The sequence below is a fragment of the Rhinatrema bivittatum genome, chromosome 3 (genome assembly GCF_901001135.1).
Source record: "Rhinatrema bivittatum chromosome 3, aRhiBiv1.1, whole genome shotgun sequence".
Classification (NCBI taxonomy): domain Eukaryota; kingdom Metazoa; phylum Chordata; class Amphibia; order Gymnophiona; family Rhinatrematidae; genus Rhinatrema; species Rhinatrema bivittatum.
This window is the reverse complement of record NC_042617.1, coordinates 194080454-194098894: the sequence shown is the minus strand read 5'-3', so window position 1 is coordinate 194098894 and position 18441 is coordinate 194080454. Positions and strand designations below refer to the sequence as shown.

The window sequence follows — 18441 nt, the reverse complement described above, 5'->3', positions numbered from 1 at the left end:
GTGAGGGGGCGTGCTCCCATTTCATATCTCTTCCCAACTCAGCCCATTCATTGCAGAGGCAGTCCTCAGAGGCCATGTATCAGAGCTCCTTCCGGAACCCTAAAATCATGGACCCTGAATAAGGTCATGAGGTGTAACCCTTAAGCGATGACCATGACTTTCTCCACCTCTGCAATTTTCCCAACCCTGGCTAGCTCAGGGAGCAGAAGACCCAACCAAGTAATTAAACCCAGATCTCTATGCTTGATAGCCTTACATCCTTGTTTAAAGAAACTGGAGCATTATTGAATCAGTCCGGACTTTACACTTAAGCATATACTTTATATATGACTACATACAATCCGTTATGGCTGTCACTTGTACGTATACTCTTAAAAAAAAAAAATCTTATTTTATCACATTCAGTACATTTTTACATCCAGTATTTTATCTGCAGTTTTTGTCATCTCTCAGTTTCATTTAATCAATGCATATCAAAATCAACACATTCAAGAACACATTACAAGCAAAATACTTAATCAAGCAGGCATACTTACTAGCAATCACTTGATGGAGAGCTGAAAGGGTTAGACTGAGGTTCAAACCACATCAGCTGAAAAGCAGATTTTAAGGTTAATCACACTTGTAAATGGTCCTGAAGAAAGTATAATTTTGTTAAAGCAGTATTTTATCCTAAATAAGCAGGCCAAAGGTCAGGCTGAAATGCATCTTTTCGCCCCTGGATTTGCAGCACTAAAACAGTACTGCTCAGCATTTATAATACCAAATAATTTGCTCTATTTCCAGTAGGCTTATAACGTGCAATTTTGGTCATCTGTTTGGACTGCTGCCATGGTATCATGGGAATTTTGCTAGTATACTAGCACTGAATAATAATATTTAAAAAATTACTGTAATATCCTCTTCCCCCACAATGGAGATGGGCCACCTTCCCAGTCCTGGAGAGCACTGGTCACTCACGCAAAGTGGGAAACATGGGTTGCATGGGACAGGGAGCAAGAATACTGCAAAGCCACTGAGTGAGTGTTGGAGTCATTTTTTGCTACTTTGGTTGAGGATGTGTGTGGAGGCTGGGCCAAGTGGATTCAGAGTTTTCACCAAGACACAGACTTGTTTGAAGGTTACAGGCCAACCTCTGAGTTAACTCATATTTACTGTTTTGCACTGTGAAATGCTTACGAACAGGTAAGAGTCTATTTTAGTTATTCCAGTAGGTCTATGATGAGAAAGCAAGCAATTAAACTAAAGCCTGAGAGACTACACAGCTGTGCCTGAAATTGATAAGAACTCAGAGGGAGGGAACATTGCTGCTTTTCCAAAGCATTTAGTGTATAAGGAGAAATAACAGCTAGAGAGAGAGGGAGAGAGCGCTTCCGGACATGATAGCACATGTTTCCTTTCAATAAAGGTCTCTCTTATACACCGATCTCCACTTTGTTTACTGCATGAGATGTACGAACAGCACAGTATACCTTGGTGAAGATTTGACATCATTTGGAGTGAGGAAAGTCTAACAAAGATGAAATTTTGTACTATGTTCTCTCACCCTAGCTTGATGGACTCTTATAAAAGGGTACTATCATGCTAGGGTGAGAGATTATAGTACAAAATTTCATCTTTGTTAGATTTTCTCACTCCAAATGATGTCAAATCTTCACCAAGGTGTACTGTGCTGTTCGTACAGCTCATGCTTCATGTGAAACTGGCCCCTAAACTTAAACTACCACTAACACCTCACCTCGACCTATTAGGCGGCCCTCCTATAGAGATTTAAATAGGTGCACACAGTGAAGCCTTCCCCAGAGGCGCTCTCTCTCTCTGCCCTCCCCTCCTTCTCCCCTCCTCTCCCCCCCCCCCCTCCAAGCCCAGAAATGGCCAAAATGCAATTCCAAAAATTTATCACAAATTGCATTATGGCCATTTTGGGCATATCGCACAGCTTAACACCAGGGAAAAAAGTGTAGTTATTAAGACCATGCGATAGCATGTGTTAAGTTATCGCACAGTGTGATTATGTCCCCTGATTTAACTAATTTTTGCCCAAAACTCCTCCCTGATCCCGCCCCCCCCCAAAATTTGCATTCACGCCGTGCGCTACAGCATTTTTCGCATGTGTTATGACGTTAAGTATGCTTTAATGTCATAACATATTTTGAAGAATGATGCGGTCTGTTAGGTATAATAAACAATGATAAATTCCAGGGAAAAATAAAATTTGAAAACAAAGGTTCCTACCATACCATAACCCTTTGTTCACAGCCTCCTTTCCATTGAAAGAAACAAATTTTGCTAAGCATTTATTCCTTGGAGGTATTTAAATGTCTCTATCATATCTCCCCTTTCCTTCCTTTCCTCCATGGTATGCATGTTTAGATACTGTTTGTCCCAATATGCATTATGATGAAGGCCTCCTATCATTTTATTAGGGGCCCTTTAGACTATGGTTTATAGCTATTTGAAGATGCAGTCTCTAAAATTGTACAAAGTACTCCAAATGAGATCTCACCAAAGACTTAGACAGAAGGAAAATCACCTCCCATTTTCTGCTAGCTGTTCTTCTCCCTATGCACCCAAGAATCTTTCTGGCTTTTATCATTTTATCTACCTATTTGAACATCTTAAGATCATCAGATATGTTCACTTTCAGATCCCGCTCGTTTTGTGCATAGAAATCTCCTATACTGTAATATTTCCTTGGGTGTTTACAACCCTAAAGCATAACCCTGCATTTTTAGCATTAAATCTTAGCTGCCAGAATCTAGCTCAATCCTCAAACTTCATTAGAGAGATCCTTCTTCATGTCTTCCACACCTTCCAGGATGTTTACCCTGTTGCAAAATTTGGAATCATTTGTAAAAAAGGAGAACATTTTTCAAAAGCCCTTCCACAATATCACTTACATAACTGTTGAACAGAATCAAACAGAAGACCAATCACTAGAGCATACCACTGATATCCCCTCTTTCTTGCAACAAACTCCGTACACCACCACCCTTTGTGGCCTCCAACTCAACCAGTTTCTAACCCAGTCAATCAATTTAAGACCTATACCTAGGGCACTGCTTGTTTATAAGTTGCCTATACCTTGCTGAAATCCAAGCACACTATTTATTTTATTTTATTTAAGATTTATAGTCCAATCACTCAAGTTTGTGGTAGGTACATCAAAACACTCAAAAAAACAAACATACAAGCAACTCAGCCAGTGAATTTACCATATACACACAGACCCAATAATAGTCAGCCAAATGTATCTAGACATCTGTTTCAAAAGCATCCTGGAACAGGAAGATTTTTAACACTTGTGTGTAAATCATTGGCCGTAACTGCTCCTGGAAAGTGTTCCGGGGGGAGGGCAGTGAAAGAGAAGGCAAGCTCATGAGCCTCAGCCAGGTGAGCACAGCGCAAAGAGGGAACCTCCAGTAGGCAATGGTTCACAGATCTTAGTGTAATAAATACTTAAAGTAGAAGTGATCCAAAATGATGAAGTGTTATTAAATAATTTGTGGATTAACATGGCATGTTTGAATTTGACCCTCTATTGCACAGGGAGCAAATGGAGAGAAGGGGGGATATGAGTGATATGATCTCTCATATTTGAGTCAGTTAATGTATGGGCAACAGAATTTGGTATGATATGAAGCACACAAAGTACGTTTGCAGGAAGCCTAGTATACAGTAAGTTAATCAATACCAGACAAGACAAAGGCCTTAAGCACTATATCTAGCAATCTCACCTGATCTACCTCTCTGGTCACCCAGTCAGACAGATTAATTAGATTCATCCGTCAAAACCTACCTATGGGAAAATCATGTTTCTTCAAATCCATTGGATTCCAGAAACTGCACTATGCTCTTTTTTTTTAGCTACAAATTCATTAATTTACCACCACTATTTGTCCTGTAGTTTTCAAACTCCTCCTTATATTCACTTTTGTGAAGAGGAACCACCTCTGCTTGTCTAGTCCTTTGGAACCACTCCTGATTCTAAAGAATTGTTGAAAAAAATCAGATAATGAAACAGCCAGAACCTCCCTCATTTCCCTTAATACCCTTGAATGTACCCCTTCCGGACCCATCACTTTGTCTACTTTTAGTATTGCTGGCTCCTGGTGACCACAGTCTTCTGAGAATTGTTTGAGATCTATTTCATTTCCATTACTATTTGTGGCAGCTTTCTGTGGTCCTACTCCAAGAAAAAGCAATTCCAGTTTATCCTCAGTCTCCCCACATTTTCCCCCTCTGTTTTTTGAGTCTTACAATCCCATATTTGTATTTCGTCCTGTCACTAATGTATCTGAAAAAAAAAGATTTTTCCTCCTCTTTTACTGTGCTAATTTTTCTTCCACCTTTACTCTCCTGATTACTTTCCCAGCCTCAGCTTTTCCAGTTATTATTGTCTGTCATTCTATTTCTGCAACCCCTTTTGAAGGTGTAAATAAACACATGGATTAAGATAAAACAACTGATATAGTATATTTGGATTTTCAGAAAGGCATGTAACAAAGTCCCTCATGACAGACTCCTCGGGAAATTGTGAGGTAAAGGGATCAGAGGGAGTATCCAGAGACAGATTGGCAACTGGATAAGGGACAAGAAATAGAGGGTGGGACTAAATGGTCAGTTTTTCAAATGGAGAAAAGTAATTAGTGGAATACCTCAGGAATCTGTACTGGAAACTGTACTATCCTGTATTATCCTACACTAAACTGTACTATGCTGCTACCTATGCAATTTGGCTTCAGAAAGCAACTGAACATGGAGACTCTACTACTAGCAATGAACGACTTCATACTCAAAGGTTTCGAAAACGGCCACAGCTACCTTCTAGTCCTACTCGACCTATCAGCAGCCTTTGATACAGTAAACCACTCTATCATGATTGACCATCTATCTGAAATTGGGGCAAAGGAAACATCTCTACAATGGTTCACTTCATACCTATCACAAAGAACCTACCAAGTGCTGCTCAATGATACCCTCTCAAAGAAAATTAATCTAAACACTGGAGTTCCCCAAGGATCCGCTCTATCAGCGACGCTCTTCAACATCTATCTGCTTCCAATATGCCACTTCTTATCAAATCTTAATTTGACCCACTTCTTCTATGCTGATGACATTCAAATATTAATCCCAATACAAAAATCACTAGCAGAAACATACAAATTAACAGCCACTTACCTAAGCAGAATAAAGGAAATACTAACCAAGTTAAAACTCATCCTTAACTTCAACAAGACTGAAATAATCATATTAGACAGAAAGAACAACTCTCCTCAACTTCCACCACTCAACCTAATGAACCAAAATATGATTATATCTCCGTTCAATCATGCCCACAATCTTGGAGTAATAATTGACAAGGAACTTTCTTTCAAAAACCACATCACAACAAAAATCAAAGACGGATATCATAAACTACTAACACTCCATCAATTAAAACCTTTCCTTTCCACCAACGACTTCAGATCAGTCCTTCAATTACTCATTTTCTCTAACCTGGACTACTATAACTCACTCCTTTTCAACTTACCTCAACACTATCCATCCACTCCAAATCCTACCAAACGCAGCCGCAAGAATCCTCACTGGATCAAAAAACATGACCACATCATTCTAACACTTATCTCACTACACTGGCTACCAATAAAATTCAGGATTGAATATAAAATACTATCCATACTACATAAAATCATATATGAAAAACAAGAAAACTGGCTAAGTTCCTCCATAAAACTACATACCCCAAACAGAAACCTCAGATCAGCAAATAAAGGACTTCTAAAGACACCACCTACTTGTTCCAAACAACTCACCTCAACCCAAAAGAGAGCAATCTCTCTAGGAAGCCCGAAATTCTGGAAGTCCCTCCTAACCGAACTCAGAACTCAAGAAAACCTAAAAACTTTCAAAAAAGATCTAAAAACATGGATGTTCACCAAAGCATACCAACTCACCCAATGAACAAAACAACGCCAACCCCCTCCGGTCTAACCTTAAGAAAACTGAAACTCAATACCAGTATATATTATAACAAAGAATTGAAACGTGAAAAAACTGAACAGCAAATAACTTGTATATGATGTCTATGTTAACAATCATTCAAACCTTTTTTTAAAACCTTGTTAATCTCCTTAAACTTGTAAACCATCGTATTTTTTGTAAACCGTTATGATCGCAAAACCGAATGACGGTATATAAAACTCGATAAATAAATAAATATTTAGCATATTCATAAATGATCTGGAAAAAGGAATGAGTGAGGGGAAAAATTTGCAGATGGCATGAAAATATTTTGAGTCATTAAAACAACAGTGGATTGTAAGGAAATGCAGAAGGACATTGTGGGACTATGAGAATGGGCATCTAAATGGCAGATGCAATTTAATGTGGACAAGTGCAAAGTAATGCATGTAGGGAACACTAATCCCAAATACAGGTACACAATGCTGAATTCCAAGTGTAAAACTACTATAACCAGGTTCCTGCCCCCATGCGCTTATCATGTGATGGAGCCTCACAATGTGGACTAATCTGTGTTTGGATCTGATTGATGTGTTTTGGACTTACCAAAAAGGGTTTTTGACCCATGTAGAGACTGCAAGCTGCAACAGCCAAGGTGAAGGAATATAAAAATATATCAAATCCCCTGTGCTCTCCTATGAATGACAAACGTTCTGCAAGAACCAGCATCCAACACTCACAATGTTAGTAAATTGGGAAAAGGGCTGTGCTGTTTAGCCTGCTCAGAGAACAGCATTATACAGCCAGCAAAGGAAGAAGCCGAAGGAATGCTGGGAGACCATTTAAGGAAGAAAAGGCAAAAACTGGCTGGCTTTGTCTGTGTGTGCAGGGTGGGGATGGCCAGGAGTTGGGGCCAGGAGCCAGGAAGAGAGGAGTACATCTGGCAGCCCTGCAATCAGTTTTCCTGAAGAGCAGGAATAATCGAAAGGGAGAGATAGAAGTTTGCACTCTGAGGAAATAGAGATACAGACATTTGTTCTTGCTTCATAGCCAAGCTACATGTAAAATCCCAACAAGGGACAGAGGAGCCAGGAGCTGAGAGACTTCCCTTCCAGAAATAGCCAGGTCCAGGAGCACATGGCTGGATCACCCTCCTAAGAGACTGAGTTAAGTAATCTAAACTTTGTACAGAAATTATCTTAGCAGAGGAGAGAAAATGTTTATTTCCTTGCCTTTTGTCACAAATTCAGTATCTCATCTTAACTGCTTAGGCCCTTCAGCTGAAGTCAAGCATAAACCCTTGCTGGCAGGTACTGGGAAAGAAAAACTGGTGGATTGTGGACTTTCTGTAAGAGACTGAAACCAGTCTCCTTTCTGTTTAGTTCCAAGTAAACTATTTAGGGAAGACCCCCAGGAGAGAGAGACCTTCCATACACTGCAGTGCTCACATATTTGGTATGTCAACTAACCAGCTCCTTGTTCAAGAGGGACTTCTTCATTTTCTTAATTATTTTTCACACAATTTTGTGTTTGGGACAGGAAGTACCCTTTAAAAATTGGTGACATTGGGGTGGATCTGTTTTCTCATGCTCCCCCACCCTTTTTGAGTAATCAGGGGTAAAGACAGTTTTTAAAAGCTGTAGATTTCTCTGCTTTCCCCCCAATCTTTCTCTATTAGCATTACTTTAAATACGTATTTTTTATTTTATTATTGATTTTACTTTTTTTTTTTTTTTTTTTTTTTTACTAGTTGTGCCTTTCATTATGCATTCTAGCATCCCTCCATCTCTGGCCAGTGTCTTATTGCACTGTATCGCTATCTTGAAATTACTGGATATAGTCACCCCAAGGTCTCTTTCCTGCTCCTTCGACATCATAATCTCACTCCCAAAGGGCACCACACCCTCGGATTTCTGCATTTCAAATGCTTAACTCTGCATCTTTTTATTGAAAGTTAACTGTCAAGAAGTCAACCACTCCTAGAGCTTTTGTATAGCCTCATGTCTGTCCCTTTTGTCTACTCTGTTTCTCAAGGATAGCCTTGGGAGATTCACACTTTTGTGTTTTCTGCCACAATCTTCATTTGTTCAAGAAAGCTCATCTGCCATCCCCATCCTCTAGTTTATGCACCTGCTGATGTAGGATCTGAATTTCTCACTCAGGATCCCTTTTCCTCTCATAAAAAGATGTATGCCATCACAACACTGTAGCTATTATGGTTTTTATGCAATGCCCTAGGCCTCACTCTTGCATTAATTGCTAATGCTAGCTATTATAATTTATCCGGTTAGCAAGAAATTGGATCAGCATATTTAGATCTTCCACACAAAAGGATTTTCTTCAAGCAATTTTGGATCATCCTTTTACCTGACAAACTGAAGCACGGACATTAAATATAGTGTAACACATGGAATGCTAATATATAATTATTTGATGTGTTCCATTTTGTACTTACACCAACACATGAAGAGAACAATTTCAAGGAGGATGGTATAAGAGTAAGATATTTTGCCTATTTTAAAACACAGTATTGATTTAGATGTCCATACCAGATGCTAGCATGGAGCAAGCAGACCAAATAAAGCCAGGGGATTTCAGTTTGTCTGCCCAAATTCCAATATCCTATCACACATTTCATTTCCTAGGCTCTGGAGATTTCCAAATGCAGTATCTGTGCTGGATGAACTGAATCCAGATTTTGTAGAGCACAAACAATTTTGTAGAGCACAAACAAAATCCTAACCTTTTAGATAATTCCAGGGTACAAGGCAGAAATATCTTCCCACCTCCCTTTTTAATATCCTGTTATTGGACCATAAGCCAATGCAATTTACTTCCACAATCATAGTCATATAACCTATTAACTAGCCAATTTGATGGGCATATGCTATCCTTATACTTCTTAAACATCTCGAGAAATCATTGCCTGCTACAGAGAAATTTACCAGTGTGATAAGAGTGCAGTCCTAGTTATTTTACAAGAGTGGATTTTCTGGTGAAAAATGTTAGGCTTTGTGTATATAATCAGTTTTTTGGAATGTTTTAGGAGTTCCAGGTTTTAGTGTGTTTCTTTAGGGGTTTCTTGATCTTGCAAGGCTTTGTCTTTTCTGTATAATCATGATTTTTTTTTACAGGTTGTGATATCTTTTATTGTACTAACAAAAACAATATTAAATCATGTTATAATATCTGAGCTTTTGAGACCATTGAAATCTGTGCTTCTGGTTCAGCCACATCCAAAAAGCTATGCATAACAAAATGTTTATATGATTTGCATCCTTTTCCAACTTGCAAAGAATCCATTTATCTTCGACCATCAAAGCTACTTGAACTCCTCACATCTATGAACTCAGAAACCTAACTACAGTGTATCTATCCATTCTCTGACATCACTAATCCCAATCTTATCTTCCTTCGTATTATTGTTAAAGATCTGAGGGCAAATGAAACAAATAGATATAGAAGAATACTCGAAGAATTGTAGTCTAAAGGTCAACAGAAGACACTAGATCTAGAAGAAGATCTGAGAATGTATCATTGCTAAAATAGATATTCCCTTTAAGTCAGTAACTCAACTATTTGGAGGTGGCGCTGATTACCATAGTATAGAAAAGCCTACAAAGGCCTACTGCCTATTTCATGCAAGAACATCTATTCAACAAATATGAAAATAAGTGGAGATACCGCCCCATGATGCAAACTGCCATTGAAAGTGCAAGCTTCTCACATCACAGTGACTTCTGCCAATCTGGAATATATTTGGACAGTGATGGCATAAATTGTGGCTCAAGACTATGTATCATGCCCCATACTCAGGTTCCTTGGCAAGTTTCAAGCATGTTCTGTATACAGCATAAGATGTGCATTTTGAGTGGAAGCACTGAAATTGCAAGACGTATTCTCTTGCAAATTAACCTCTTTCATTCAGTCTAGCTTAGGAATGCTTCCTATTAGGGGTGTGCATTCGGATTGACCGCATTAGTAAAACGCAACTCATATTTTTTTTTTACTTAAAAAATTGATTCGACATAAACGATCGGATTTCCCACATATCGAACATAGATATGTTCGATATGTGGGAAATCGCGATTGTTGAGCCAAAATAAAAATTTAAACCCCCTCACCCTCCTTAATCCCCCCCCAGACTTACCACAACTCCCTGGTGATCGAGCGAGGAGTGAGGACGTCATTTCTGCAATCCTTGGCGAGAAGCATGTGACGTCGGCGGCACGTCGAGTGACGCCGGCGTCACGTGATTCCCGGCTCGTTCGCGCCGGACGGCTCGTTCGGCCCAAAAAGAACTTTTGGCCAGCTTGGGGGGGTCAGGAGGCCCCCCCAAGCTGGCCAAAAGTTCTTTTTGGGCCGAACGAGCCGTCCGGCGCAAACGAGCCGGGAATAACGTGGCGCCGCGTCACTCAGACGCGACGTCACGTGATTCCCGGCAAGTTCGCGCCGGACGGCTCGTTCGGCCCAAAAAGAACTTTTGGCCAGCTTGAGGGGGTCAGGAGGCCCCCCCAAGCTGGCCAAAAGTTCTTTTTGGGCCGAACGAGCCGTCCGGCGCGAACGAGCCGGGAATCACGTGACGCCGCGTCACTCGACGTGCCACCGACGTCACATGCTTCTCGCCAAGGATTGCAGAAATGACGTCCTCACTCCTCGCTCGATCACCAGGGAGTTGTGGTAAGTCTGGGGGGGGGGATTAAGGAGGGTGAGGGGGGTTTAAATTTTTTTTTTGCACATATGTACATATACCCAACTCATTGGATTTTTTTTATGTCCATATTGGCCGCAAGTGGGACCCCCTTTCGGACATAAAAAATATGAACATAAAATTTTGCTCTGCACATCCCTACTTCCTATACTTTGGTCATGCCACTCACGAAATACCAAATATAAAATAGAGGCTAAACTGCAGTCATAAAAATAGTTGGTCCCCTCAGATTAATAAACCTGGTAGGCAGGAGTTACAGACATGAGCCCACAATACTTGCTTTGTCAGCACATTTTTCTTCCTAATTTCTCCAGCGCTGAATGACTGAGAACCAGAGGAAGCAGCACATTAAAGTGATGATTGATGGCAACCCCATTGGCATGACCAGCTTTATATAAATTTTTATAGTGTTACCAGCCAAAATATATGTAAGTATATGGGACACCCCTAAGCTAGACTAATAAAAAGGGATACTATTTTCTCAAACATGATGTGACTCCTCTTTCCTAAAACCTAGGCATACCTCATACTTTAAAGATGTTTTATAAGAGGACCAAATTAATATTCGCTCATTGGCTAAAATAAAAATAACATAACATATCCAGTTATAAATACCCAGTACAATCATGGAGTTTGGGGGCAGAATCATGGACATATGATTAAGTTACTCTGCATCTGCCTTCCTGGATAGCATTAACAATGCATAATTGTTAATGCTATTCCGTTGTTTGATGTAATGAATACTTTTATGCGATTCTCGTTTCAATGTAAACCGATCTGATTTGTCACTTTGGTACATGAAGGCTGGTATATAAAAGTTCCAACATAAATAAATAAATAATTCTCTCTTGATTGTCTTTCTCTACAGAAACTTGATACAGAACACAAAGCTGAGGAAGAAAACCGAAAAGAAAAAGCAAAGAAAACCCACCAGAGATCTTTTTGTGGCACACACTGTTTCAACAACCAGGTTTCATATTATCTGCTGAATTTCTAGTAAGATTCACAGCTCAGAGGAAAAAAAAAGGCTGAATGCTTGAGACTTAACCTGTACCTTCCTCTCCCCTCTCTGCCTTGGTCTCCAGATCTTCTTTAATCCAAGATTTTTAATAGAAACACTCTTACAGGGTCGGAAGCAGCATGGGGTGAAAAACCTGTGCCAGTTATTTAAACAAAGCCCTTGAGTTTTTGCAAGAGCAGCTCAGCCAGGCTATCTTTTCTTTTCAAATATCTTCCTCTAAGATACAGTAGACTATTAAAACCAAGACAAAAATCAAAGCTTATAATAGAACCACCTTTTTCTTATTGTACAAGGTATCTTAAAGAAAGATTTGCAGACCTAACTTTTTAATGGCCTTCTGACAATCCACTTTCTTTGGAACAATAGATTCAAAATGTAGAGATTTCAAATGAATCCTTCTGTTCCCTGGCTCACTAAACTTACATTAAAAAAAAAAAATCTCGCTTTGTCTTCTTTGTACCAGTAGAACATGGAACTGTTAAATCTTAATATAATTGTCTCTCTAAATGTATAATTTTAGCAATGGACTTATTCTAGAATTCTATATTTAACTTTTCAGGCCCTTTTAGGACATCAGTTATCTTCTCCTACTTTTATATGTGCAACGATCTTTCAGATATTACAAACCTTTTTCCTTGGTTACTATTTTGTTCCTAAAACCTTTCTCCAGAATGCAGAAAAGCTTACTCTGAGAAATACAGTTTTATTATTACATACATACAAACTTTTGAAGCAGAGAAAATATGTAAGATACTAACAACTAATCCAAGACCATTTCTGAAGAGGAAATAAATTGTTTCTTTCAAGAATACAGGATAAAAAAGAAACAGAACACCCCCCCCCCACACACACAATTAGAGATGTGAGGGCCTGGAAAAACTGAAAAATAAAAATTGGAAAATTTCAAACGTATTCATTCCTCACCCTGGGAGGGAAAAGGTTCTTTTTCCCTGAATTTTTTCCATTTTTTTTCAGGCTTTCACACCACTGCAGCCAATATAGGAAAAAAAATACCATCATAAAGCTCTTGTGACATGACCAAGTACATGACCAGAAGCTGAGTGTTCACAATATCACTTTAATCCCAATTTGGTGGCATTTTCCAAAATGTTTCAGCTACTGCATATTTTTCAGCTTATATGTTGGATGGTTACAACTATTTCACTCTTCATCCTGGCACACATAATTTCTCAGCTCATTTTAAGTCATTTTGTGAATTTTATCAATTCAGCTTATTTGAAATTTTTATATTCTAAGCATCAGTTGTAGTTACTGGCTTCTTGGTGAGCTGTTTTGTGATGTTATGGCCATTTCAAATACTTTTTGCAATGTTTCTTTGCAATTCAGAGCTCTGCGATTTATCCAGAATGCTAAATGCAGAGCCAAAAGCTACAGTTTTGAAAGTAATTTTGAAGAGGACTTTCAAAAGCAATAGTCATGTGTTTCTTGGCATTACGTGGCCAAAAACAGGGCACAGCTCTTGTTCTTAGTTTTCTCCCCTTTGCCTAAACAGGGCACTGCTTGTGCAATATTTCTAAAACAGCAGAATATCACATTTCCATACATTGTGCCAAAACTAACATCACAGTAGCAGTTCCATGGACTTAATATACATGCATAATATAATAAAACAGATGTAAGTGTAATATGTGAAATGCAAACAGCAAATCATAATACAGCCACCGTTTGCTTTTCTAAGATATGGAGAAAATATGAGGTCCACTATGTGACTGTCACTAAATGCAAACCTCAGCTGCTCCCAGACCACAGAAAGGGAATGGATCATTTTTAGCAAATCCCACATTACATGAGCACATATGCTGTGAATGAAATCAATAGGGATAATGGTGTGTAGCATTCTCCATTCAGAGAGAGCTGAATAGAAACGGCTTTCTTTCAGGTGCTTCAACTAACTGGTGTTTTCTGCTTTACTCCAATTTGTGCGTGTGTGTTTGCGTGCGAGCGTGTGAGAGAAGATTATGCTTAGAATTTCTAAGCTGCTACTTGCAATAGCCATCTCTTCAAAGCAGGATATGAAAAGGAGAGTGAGCATACTCCCCAAAAAGACATCTGAAGTCTTAGATTGTAAATTGCAATTTCAGTGAGTCTCTTGCACTGGATACTGTTAATGAAGTAGTTCATATGCATGCTATGTAGATTCTGGAAACAATACTTACCAGAGCCATTAAAACATTCAGGACCAAGGGAAAAAAACCTTTCACTTACCTAAAAAAGAAGAGAGAAATAAATGTTAAAAAGACATTTTTGAATTATGATTGTTTCAATGACTTCTCCTCAAAGTCTTAAATCACTTTATCATTCTCTCTGCTACCTCTGGGGTGTCCACTCTATTGCAGATCTTGATGTTGTCTGCAGAAACATTTTGCGATATCACTAACAAAGACATTGAACAGAACCAACCCCAGGACAGATCCTAGAGGCATGCCCTGTTTCTTTCATCAGAATGAATCTGATTTAGCACTGTTTCTGTTGTCTATTACTCAACCAGTCCTACATTTTGGGACTTCCCTCTCCCCGGGCTGCTCAGCTGACATATGCCCTGGGGCAGTTGCATGTTCCTATAATTTGGATGGGGAAATGGAAGAACGAACACAAAACAGCTTCCACTGCAGGTTTTTTTTTTCCTGTCACTCAACAGGATGTTCAAGGAATCGACAATGGCTGACAATAAGAGCAGAAGGCAGAATTTCACCTATGAAAATCATTCAGGCCTAATCATAAGTCAGACGGAAGGATAGATTAAATGTAGGGGGTAAAAAAACCAATCCCTGTCATTTCTTTAGGGAGAAAAATGTATTAACAAAAATGTGTGCAAGACGCCCTGCAGAAATTTTTCTGAGTTCTCAAAATGACTGAGTACTTTCAGGCAAAGGTCCCCCACTACTTTTTTACAAAATGTTTTGCCTTCAAATTTTTCCCCTCCCAAAAGTTGCAGCAAATTACATCCTTGATCAAATGGTGCACTATTTTCAAACTGTGCATGCAGAGAGGTTACCATGTTAGTCCATTTAGACATGTGTAGTTAGAAATAAAGGTCATGCAAACGCTTTGTAAGTGATATTGATTTTATTAGACCATTACATTTATTACTAGCTTTGAAAAATAGACTTCCTCAGTGCATCACGTGTCCTCTCGGCTGTATTCAAATCTAAAAACTCATCTTTTTGAGCCTGCTTTCAAATCTTAACCACTTCTCTCCAATAAACACACTTTCAATAGACTTTTGTTTGTCATGTATATTTGTTTTTGACGAGATTGTAAGCTCCATTTATCAGGGATTGTATTTATACAGTGCTGTGTATGTCTTTAGAAATGATAAATGGAGGGTCATGATGGTGGAGGGTGTGTGACGGTGTTTGCTCGTACTGCTGATCTGCTGTCTCCTGCTATCCTTTTCTTCATTTTTCTGTCCATGATAGATAAATGCAAGGGAAGGATCTTGGTCTTTCTCCTCCAATTAAGGGTCTCTTTCAGAATGTGGGTGGACAGACAACATCCCAGGTCAGGCTCTGTAGCTTCCTTGGAGTCACCGTTGGTGATAGGAAGACTGCAGTTCCTCTGGAGTTAGAAGCAGCCCTTATACTGGAGCTTCAGGTTCCTTTTTCTGCACCGAGATGGAAGGTACTTTCAGTGAATGATGAGGTCATGGCTTCTGAAGCGGTAGCATGGGGAAAACATCAGTGCAGGTGCCTAACCAACAACCTGTGGGACACTCCGAAAAATGCTGTGGAAGTCAGAAGCGCTCAAGAGAAGCTAGATGCTTTGCTTCCATCCATCCAGATTTTAGGAAACGTGGTATTATCCATGGAGCCACAAAGGAAGAAACCCCTGTCACATCTGACCTCAGATTCAGCTGCTGATGACTGCTTCCTCCCAGCAGATTTCTTCATTTGTTTTGGAACTCCCTAAATATTTCAATTTTGAATCAATGGGAAGCAGTAGTGATATTGTCTGAGCAAGTTAAACATATTTCTGGACAATTTGAAGTGATTATTAAAGTTAAAACACATGAGACCGAGATAGGCTACCTTAAAACGTATAGAGTTGTATGCAGAAGAAGGGTCAAGCTGTTGAAGCTTCACTTGCTATGTAAGATAGTCTCTTGAAAATGTGGTGATGCTCACATCACTAGGTAACGCCAGGAGATATTTGCAAGAAATCTTTAAAGTGCCGCCTGAATTTGCTCGCCGAGTCTCCAGTGCTTCATACCTTCCCTCCTTTTAAGAAAAAGAAGCTAGGAGTTCAGATATCAAGCTCCTCTCCATCCTTTCATACTTTTGAATTAAGAGAGCTTCTGGAGAAATCAGATACAGAAATGGTGACACTACCCACACTGATGGTAAATTTAGCCCTGGTCTCAGCCAGAGACTGGTTTCCAAGGATTTTCTTTCAATACAGAGATGCTGAATTCCAAAATTATACACTTTCTGGATATAGCTAAATCTACGCACAAGAAGAGGAAGCAGTTTTCGCCTCTTTGATCAGGAGTACAACAGATGGGGGGGGGGGGGGGGGCTTTTTCTTTTTAAAGATTTCCTTGTAAGTATTGTGGTTAAATACCAGTCAGTAAGATGTAGATTTTAAGAGCTGTCCCAAGTATCTGCCTTTTTAACCAGCAGCAGTATTAATAAATCTCTTCTCGCAGTCTTCCACTCTTGTAATGGCAATCTCCTGAGGCTGAAAATTGTTTCTTCCCTTGATACCCAGATGCTGCAGGCAGGAATAAGAGGCACATTCAGCTTTATCTTCAAATATTTTATTAAAGCTTCGGCAAGCAACTTCCACACCACAGGCGGACAAATCAAAACAGGATAAAGTAACCCAACCACAACCCTCCCACACTCAGCTTTATTTTTCTCTTTTTGTTTGTTTCTTGAAATATTTCTTGCTTTTAAGTGTAATTTGGGTCTCTCATGAAGTAGTGGACTGTACAAGCATGACTTATACATTTTTGTTATATCGATTGCTTTATGTACCCTGCTCAAGATCTTGCGCTTATTTTCCTGTTCAAGTGTTTACTTGGATGATATTTAAAAATAAAGGTTTTAAAAAATAAATGATAAAGATCAGAAGCAGTAAAATTATACTCCTGTCATCAGGCCTGTGACTCTTTTTGCAATGACCTGATGAAAGGAATATTACTTTTGAAGAAATAAATGTATTGTTGGTCCAATAAAAGGTTCATTTTGAATGCATTTGCCATCCTTTATTTTGCCCTTTAAACCGATGCAAGCAAACTGACTTTCAGACTTTTCTAAACTTTTTTACCCAATTCTAAAATCTGCCCCCCTGCATCTTATACAGTTACAAGCAAATGTTTCGTTACCACTTGTCAAATTGCATGTTTCAATGAATCTCTAAGTAAATAGAAAATAATTCAGCTTCTACATGGTACAAAGTTATAATACCTGAAAAGAGAGCTCTGAAGGCCCCTGATGCAGAAATTTATTTTGAAACGCGGACCATGTGGGGGCGATTTTATCAGCAGACAGCTGAACTAATCTGCTTTTAATTGAAAAAAAAAAAACTTCCTAAAAAACTTATTTCATCCACAAAAGTTTATTAATGCTATATGATTATTGAAAAGGCAAAGCAGGTTGGATAAACTGATAGGGGCGGATTTTAAAAGGGTTACGCTTTTAAACCCCTCCTGCTTGCGCCGAGCCTATTTTGCATAGGCTCAGCGACGTGTGCAAGCCCCGGGACACACGTATGTCCCGGGGCTCGAAAAAAGGGGCGGGGTGGTCTGGGGCGGGGGTGTGGCCAGAGGCCTCCGAAGGCCCACTCGGCCGGCGTGCACAACCTACGCCTGCCCAGAGGCAGGCGCAACGTAAATAATAAAGGTGGGGGGGGGATTTAGGTAGGGCTGGGGGGCAGGTTGGTGAAAGGAAAGTTCCCTCTGAGGCCGCTTCAATTTCGGAACGGCCTCGGAGGGAACAGGGAAAGCCATCGGGGCTCCCCTAGGGCTCAGCATGCGCCAGGTGCACAAGTGTGCACCCCCTTGTGCGTGCCGACCCCGGATTTTATAACATGCGCGCGGCTGCGCACGCATGTTATAAAATCGGGCTTAGATTTGTGCGCGCCGGGTTGCGCGCACAAATCTACGCCCACTCATAGGTTTGAAAATCTGGCTCACTGTGCCTATTATGATAGCCAACATTGTGGTTTGATCTTTGCATGAAGAAGGACTGACAGTATCACAAAGCTAAACATGACAACTTTCTGTAATTTTTTATGCAAAATTAATATTTGTTGGATTTAATAGACTGAAAATAATAAAACAGTAGATATGACATGTTCAAAACTTTGGACACATTTCTAACTGATTCATTACTATTTTTTTAAGTTGTTAATAAGCCCCCAAAACATAATTGACTCAATAGGCCTCCAATTAATTAGTCAGGTGAAGACAATTTCATAGTTAAAACATATACTCTGACCTTTCTAACCTCTCAGGTTGTGATTGTTGTGTCTACTTTTAACTATAATGGGCTCCTCTAAGCAGCAGCTGTCTGAGCATTGGAACATGAAGATAATTTACTCCTATAAAGCAGTAGAAGGCTATAAAAAATCTCTACATGTTTTCAACTAGCAATTTCAACTATTAGAGTTTCTCTGATCATTCAAAAGTGGTTGCTCTGGGGCTCCTGAACTAGATGCTCGTACCTGGGCTCTCCCTTAATCCCCTTTCCTTAGCTTCTGATTAAACCCTTTTTTATCTTTT

At 39.5% G+C, this 18441-nt stretch overlaps 1 long non-coding RNA gene across 2 annotated transcripts in view; it reads right to left on the bottom strand.

Moving 5' to 3' along the window:
• LOC115087191 overlaps window positions 1–18441 on the bottom strand; it is a 130941-nt gene that overhangs the window by 40561 nt on the left and 71939 nt on the right. For both annotated transcript variants that reach the window (XR_003855455.1, XR_003855454.1), the window contains exons 2-3: window positions 13874–13922; window positions 537–592 (exon numbers count right to left, since the gene is read on the bottom strand). This is a non-coding gene — a long non-coding RNA (uncharacterized LOC115087191). The remainder of the gene's footprint in view (window positions 1–536; window positions 593–13873; window positions 13923–18441) is intronic.